We start from the raw sequence: 7,020 nt of genomic DNA, 5'->3' as shown, positions 1-7,020 counted from the left end.
CTAGAAAAGATATCCATAACAACAGACGCACAAATCATAGCATAGAATTAAAAAAAATATTAAAAACTAAGTCAACATGACTTTTCAATAGTTCATAACTCTTCAATATCCAAAAACTATTGAATGATTTAAATGTTATACGAAGACTTTCAACGTCTAGTTTTAAAATGATCATTGACCTTGACCTTAATAAAGATGATTCGGATAAACAGGTGAATTAAAGAAAGAAGTCAATTCAAGACTTGGATGAGAAATTCAACAAAGAAATAGATACTCTGGGAGAAAAAAATCGCACACACAAATGAAACTGAAAAGCTCAATAAACAAAAACTCAACAGATAGACAAACTAGTATCAGGGAATGAAGATAAGGTTCAAGAATTATTCATGTGTCGGGGGACGACATTCAGAAATGGCACCTCGCAAGGGGAAGGAAAAGAAGGAAGAACAGGTCATCAGCCTTGGGCCTCAAGTGGCTGAAGGAGAGAATGTATTTGGTGTCTGCCACATCTTCGCATCCTTCAATGACACCTTTGTCCATGTTACTGATCTTTCTGGCAAGGAAACCATCTGCCGGGTGACTGGGGGCGATGAAGGTAAAGGCTGACAGAGATGAGTCCTCTCCGTATGCAGCCATGTTGGCTGCCCAGGATGTGGCCCAGAGGTGCAAGGAGCTGGGCATCACTGCCCTGCATATCAAACTCTGCGCCATGGGAGGAAACAGGACCAAGACCCCTGGACCTGGAGCCCAGTCAGCCCTCAGAGCTCTCGCTCGCTCAGGGATGAAGATTGGGCGGATTGAGGATGTCACTCTAATCCCCTCTGATAGCACCCGAAGGAAGGGTGGGCGTCGTGGGCGTTGTCTGTGAACAGGACTTCTCAAATTATTTTCTGTTAATAAATTGCTTTGTATAAGCTAAAAAAAAAGAATTATTCATGTAATAATAAAGAAAAGAATCATGACCATAACATTCATGACCTCCGGTTCACATTTAAGAGACTGACCCTGCAAATGCAGATCTATATCTGTTACAGAAAAGGGAATCAACATGCAGACTAAAGGCATAGAAAATGTATTCAATGAAGTTACAGTAGGTACTTTCTGGGCTCTAAAGAAAGAAATGGATAACCAAGTGCAAGAGGCATTTAGAGCACAACGTAGGCATGACCAGAAAAAAACCACCTTTCTTCATCATATGATGCTCAGTGCCAAGAGTGAAAACCAGTGGATGAGGCAGGCTGCATCATAGAAGGGCCAAGTTATGTACAAAGGGATTTATCACAACAGAAGTAGACATCATTGCAAGACTACAGGAAGGCATGGAGTCATGTATTTTTTGATTTTTTGTTTTTTTGAAAACAGTTTTTTTTTTTTGTTTTTTTTTTTTTTTTTGTAGTTTTGGTGCCTGTCCTGGATCTCACTCTGTAGACGAAGCTGGCCTTGAACTCATAGAGATCCGCCTGGCTCTGCCTCCCGAGAGCTGGGATTAAAGGCGTGCGCCGCCCGCTGCCACCACCACCACCACCTGGCGGAGTCATGTATTTTTAAGCCCAGAAAGAAAATAACTATTAATGGGCCTAGAGAGGTGGCTCAGTGGTTAAGAGAACTGGCTGTTCTTCCAGAGGTCCTGAGCTCAATTCCCAGCACCCACATGGTGGCTCACAACCACCTGTAATGGGGTCTGATGCCCTCTTCTGGTGCGCAGACATACATGCAGATAGAAGACTGATACATTAAAGAAAAGAAGAAAATAAAATAACTGTTAGTGAAGATGAATATATACAGCATTAGTCTTCAAAACTAAAGGAGAAATAAAGACCTTCCATGTTAAAAAGTGCTGAGTGAAACAATTACGTGTGGTGTGCAGTGTGGCTGTGCACACCCATGTGCACGCACACACAGGATAAACAAATGTAAAAACTACGTATGTATTGAAAAATGTAAATCCATATCTAGGGTTGGCTCAGTGGTATGATACTTGCCTAGCAGTCTGCCTGAGTTCTGGGTTTGACTCCCAGCCCATAACATTCCTGAAATGTAACAAATTAATATGATGGTAGAATGCATATAGTATAAAAAGAAATGCACAGATTCGTGAGGGGTGGAGCTGTCTATGTCTTTTGTTTTGTTTTGTTTTATTTTGTTTTTTTGAGACAGGGTTTCTCTGTGTATCTCTGGAACTCACTCTGTAGACCAGGCTGGTCTTGAACTCACAGACATCTGCCTGTTTCTGCCTCCCAAGTGCTGGGATTAAAGGAGTGTGCCACCACTGCCAGGCTTTTTTTTTTTTTTTTTTTTAAGATTTACTTATTTTTTATATATATATTGCTGTTTTACCTGCATGTCTGTCTGTGTGAGGGTGTCAGGTCTCCGGGAACTGGAGTTACAGACAGCTGTGTGAGCTGCCATGTGGGTGCCGGGAATTGAACTCAGGTCCTCTGAAGAGCAGCCTGTGCTCTTTAAGCCCTGCACCATCTCTCCAGCCCCCAAGAAGCTGTCTGTATCTTAACAGTAGTCATCCTGGATATGTAAGTGCTATAACTTTGCCAGTGTTACTGTTGGAACGAACTGTGTAAATGGTACTTCGTATTCCCCTTCCTTCCTTCCTTCTTTCCTTCCTGCTTTCCTTCCTTCCTTCCTTCCTTCCTTCCTTCCTTCCTTCCTTCCTTCCTTCCTTCCTTCTTTCTTGCCTTCCTTCTTTCCTTCCTTCCTTCTTTCTTGCCTTCCTTCTTTCCTTCCTTCCTTCCTTCCTTCCTTCCTTCCTTCCTTCCTTCCTTCCTTCCTTCCTTCCTTCCTTCCTCCCTCCCTCCCTTCCTTCCTTCCTTCCTTCCTTCCTTCCTGCCTTCCCCTTCCTCCCTCCTTCTCTCTCCCTTCCTCCCTCCCTGCCTGTCTGTCTGTCTCTGTCTTTGTCTCTGTCTCTCTCCTTTTCTTTCAAAGACCTATGACTCTAGAATTTTTGGAAAATAAAAAGTTTAATTACGAAACCCAAACAGACCAGAAGGTCTGGGCTTAGGTGGACTGTAGAAAGATATTAGTCACTGTCTCCTGGAATTGGGCAAGAAAAGTTGGAAAACACTTAAACCCTTAGGCATAGTGCTACCGACTGAGCCTGAAAGACTCCAAGAACAGACAGCTTTTAGTCATTTTCTGTTTCATCGGTGTCCAGATTACTACTAATATTATTATTATTAGTTGTAATTTTGCTTTGTGTCTTGTTTGAAATACATTTTCCAGATATTCTCAGCGAACATTCATTAATGTTTTCTTCCTGTTTTTTTTTATTTTAATATTTATTTAAATTAAATTTTTTTGTGTTTGTTTGGGTGTTCAGCCTGCATGCATGTCTGTGCATGGTGTATGTGCCTAGAGCCCATGAAAACCAGAAGCGGGCATTGGCTCCTATGGAACTAGAGTTACAGATGATGCTCCCATAGGATTGCTGGAAATCATACCTGGATCAGAGAGCAGCCAGCGTTCTCAAGCACGGAGCCATCTCTCCAGCACCTAATTTTCTTTAAAAATATATATTCTAAAATTAAAATATAGTTACATCACTCGGCCCTTCCATTTTCTCCTTCCAATCCCTCCCATGTTGGTGGCCTCTTTTTATGATTATTACATGTACATGTATATGTATATGTATATGTATATGTATATGTATATGTATATGTACAGATACATGAATACAACCTGCTGAGTCTGTTTTTACTTGCGTGCCTGACTTCAGGACCGACCACAGGTTAGATAGTGAGCTAATGATGAGAAGCAGGGCACGGGTTCCCTCCCCAGAGTTTCCCGCTCTTCCAGCATCCTGCTCCATTCCCCTCCCTCTCTCCATGTTTACTTCTGTCTCCATTTTACAATCCTGAAGCCTTCGACAGCATTAAAACAACAACAATAGGTTTTACTTAAGGGATTTGAAAACCAACTCCTCTAGTCCCAGTCTTTCATTTTTTTATCAATCAAGAGACAAAGGAACTGGGAAGCTGTGACCTATGGAAGACGCTGTGGTCGTTGGCAGTGGGTTCAAGAACAGAGCAAACGCCCTTCATCCCCAGGACCACGGGCTCTTTCTTTTCACCTTTAGTCACGGTGTCTTATGTTTTCATTGATTTCCCAAGGTTTTCAGCTTTTAAGCGTCTCTTTAAGCATCTAGTGATTTGCCAAAGCAACACGGTTCACCGTCGTGTAAGGCACACTATTATCCGATCTTACTTGTCGGGTGCGTAGAAGGCTGGACCTGTGGAGAACAGGGCTCTGGAACCTGGTTTCTGAGAGGTGGATGCAAGGTGTGTGAGCAGCATCTTAAATCGCCTTGGCTTAGCGCGGACTGGGAAAAGCCTGTTGGCACCACCTAGTGGCGGAACTGAGAGCTACGCCTATCAGTATTCCTTATGCATCCATCACGGCTAACTCGGCCACTTCTACAGTGTTGTACGTAGGTTTTAAAAAAACGCGTTTTCTAATAAAAAGAAAGAGACTGACTTTTGGCTTATCTATAACCTTATCTCTTCATTAAAGCATTTCTTCTTGCCCGACTAACAAATTAACTGTAGTCATAACACAAGATGGCTCAATAGATAAAAACACTTGTGGTGCAAGCCTGATATCCTATGCTTGATCTCTGGAACCTACAAAGATATAGAAGGAGAAGACAGACTCCATAAAGATGCTCTCTGAACCTCCACACGCGTGTCCCTCCCATCACACACACACACACACACACACACACACACACACACCAAAACAAAAATTTAAAAATTATAGATAAACCAAAATTATTTGTTACTCTTAATTCTTTACCCAGAATAGCAAGTTCTTACTTAGTATTGTATGATTCCTGTAAAATTAATTGCTGAGTGCCATGTGCTTAAAACTATTAACATCTGAGAGAGAGAGAGAGAGAGAGAGAGAGAGAGAGAGAGAGAGAGAGAGAACTCGCCTCTTTGATCCAGACTGAATTGGGCATTATTCTGTGAAAACATACTTGTGGTTTCATATTGACTCTCCTATGAAAAGATCTGCAATTAGAATTAAGGGCACAATTTAATAATGCTTAGGCGCTTTTAACTGTTTGAAGTTCCTTATGTACGTACATTTCTCTCCACGAAATAACCCTCGTCCTAACATCAAAGAAATTATCTGATCAGACCAAACCTATCACTCCAGCCATTGAAGACTTAAAACACTTAATTACATCAACATCCTCACCATCCATCAGCCGTGTTTCTCTCAGGAGGGGTCATGAAAGGTGGTGAATCATAAAATAATTTGTTTGCTCAAGGTGTGATTAACTGTAGAAATTGCTGGTCTTTTCAACCGGCCCCGCTTATCCCAGCTATTTCCAGGACGATTATGACAATGATGAGTAAGTACGTAAGGGCACAGAGGAGCCCGAGCAGACAGACAGGGAAAGGGGAAGGAAGCGTGGCCGGTCTATACAGGGAACCACGATGAACAGGCTACCAAAAACAGCCGTGGAGAGGGGCGGAGCGCGTGACGGGGGGAAGCGAGAAGAGGTTTAGGAGAACGAGATGCCACCGTGGCAAAAGATCTGGGATGAGGTTTGTAAGGGCTGGACAAGTGCGACTCATTTGAGAACTGAGAAATGGATTCAAGGGCCCGATTCAAAATTTCAACCGGAGGTTGATGACCTGACTTTGATCCCAGCACCCACACGGGGAGAGAACTCGATCTTGAAATAAGTCCTCTGTCACACACATGCCGTGGCAAGCATTGCACCCCATATGTAAATAAGGACATTAGTGAATTTCAACCTAGGAAAAGCATCATGCCTTCATTTTTCTCCACGCTTGTTTCATGAGTGACATTTTTCTTTTGAGACAGTGCCTCTCTCTGTAAACATTATGTCTCTCTCTATAGTCCTGGCTGTCCTGAAGCTCTCTGTGCAGAGCAGGCTGGCTTTGAACTCACCGAGATCCACCTGCCTTTGCCTTCCCGGTGCTGGGGTCAAAGGCATGCACTACCTACCATGGCTCATGACTAAGTTTTTAAACAATCAGGTAGAGGCATGTTTTTCAGATTGGCGGCTCAAGAGTTACTACAAAAACGTACAGATACAGCTCATTTCCAGCGCACTGGGATCAGAGATGGAGCTGATGAGTATCATTGTACCGTCCATTAATCACACCAGGAATATTACGTTCTTCATGTAAATCTTCCCCAACAGCTAGAAGGCTTGCCATCTTTAAAAGAGATAGGGCAGTGAAACAATCCCCAGAAAGACACTTCAGAATTTTTTTTTTTCAACATAGTCTTGACGGTCCTGGGACTATGTGGACAAGGCTGTCCTCAGACTCAGAGATCTGCCTGCCTCTGCCTCCCAAGTGCTGGGATTAAAGGTGTGCGCCACCATGCCTGGCTATCCTCAGAATTTTTTAGTTCAACAGGTCCCAACTGAACACTAAAGAGAAGAGGGGGCAAACGTGGGTTTTGGAAGATATGTGCATGAGGACTTTTCCATTGATTTCTTGAAGCTTCGTGAAACAGGATGTGCAATACACTGGACACTGTTTCAACCTGGCCTTTTGGGGTGTTTCGCTTTGGTGCTGGGGATCAAATCCAGGGCTGGGGCATGCTTGGCAAGCCCTGTCCCTGTGGCTAGCCGGCTTCAAGGTTGATGCTTGGATACCTTCAGCTCAGAAGTTCCATTTCTTCCTCTGGAAGGCGGAGAGTATATGGTTTCCTACGGTCCCTGCGAGAACCGACCCAGATGCTGTGCAGAGTGTTTACCAATGCCTGCCTGACTGTAGATACCGAGAACAGTTCCTTCCTTAATCCCGGTGAGTCAACATACCAGACATGCTTAGCGAAGCAGCAAGCCCAGGCCTCAGAGTTCTTTCCCACACTCGTTGATTTCATATGTTCGTAGACTTGCTTTGGTAGAAAAGCCACAAGTCCCTGCCCCCACCGCCCCAAACAGCTTTCATATAAAATTCTTATTACCCAGAGAATCTATTATTATGTGTAATTATAACAAGTGGATTTTGTGCCAGTGGT

General features: G+C 43.3%; 1 pseudogene; it reads left to right on the top strand.

Moving 5' to 3' along the window:
* The first annotated feature begins 394 nt into the window (after window positions 1-394).
* Window positions 395-929, top strand: LOC102924647 (small ribosomal subunit protein uS11 pseudogene; annotated as a pseudogene).
* Window positions 930-7,020: the final 6,091 nt, after the last annotated feature.

Source organism: Peromyscus maniculatus, chromosome 18 (assembly GCF_049852395.1).
Source record: "Peromyscus maniculatus bairdii isolate BWxNUB_F1_BW_parent chromosome 18, HU_Pman_BW_mat_3.1, whole genome shotgun sequence".
NCBI lineage: Eukaryota > Metazoa > Chordata > Mammalia > Rodentia > Cricetidae > Peromyscus > Peromyscus maniculatus.
Note: the sequence above shows the minus strand (reverse complement) of the source record. Positions and strands in the feature narration are given on the sequence as shown.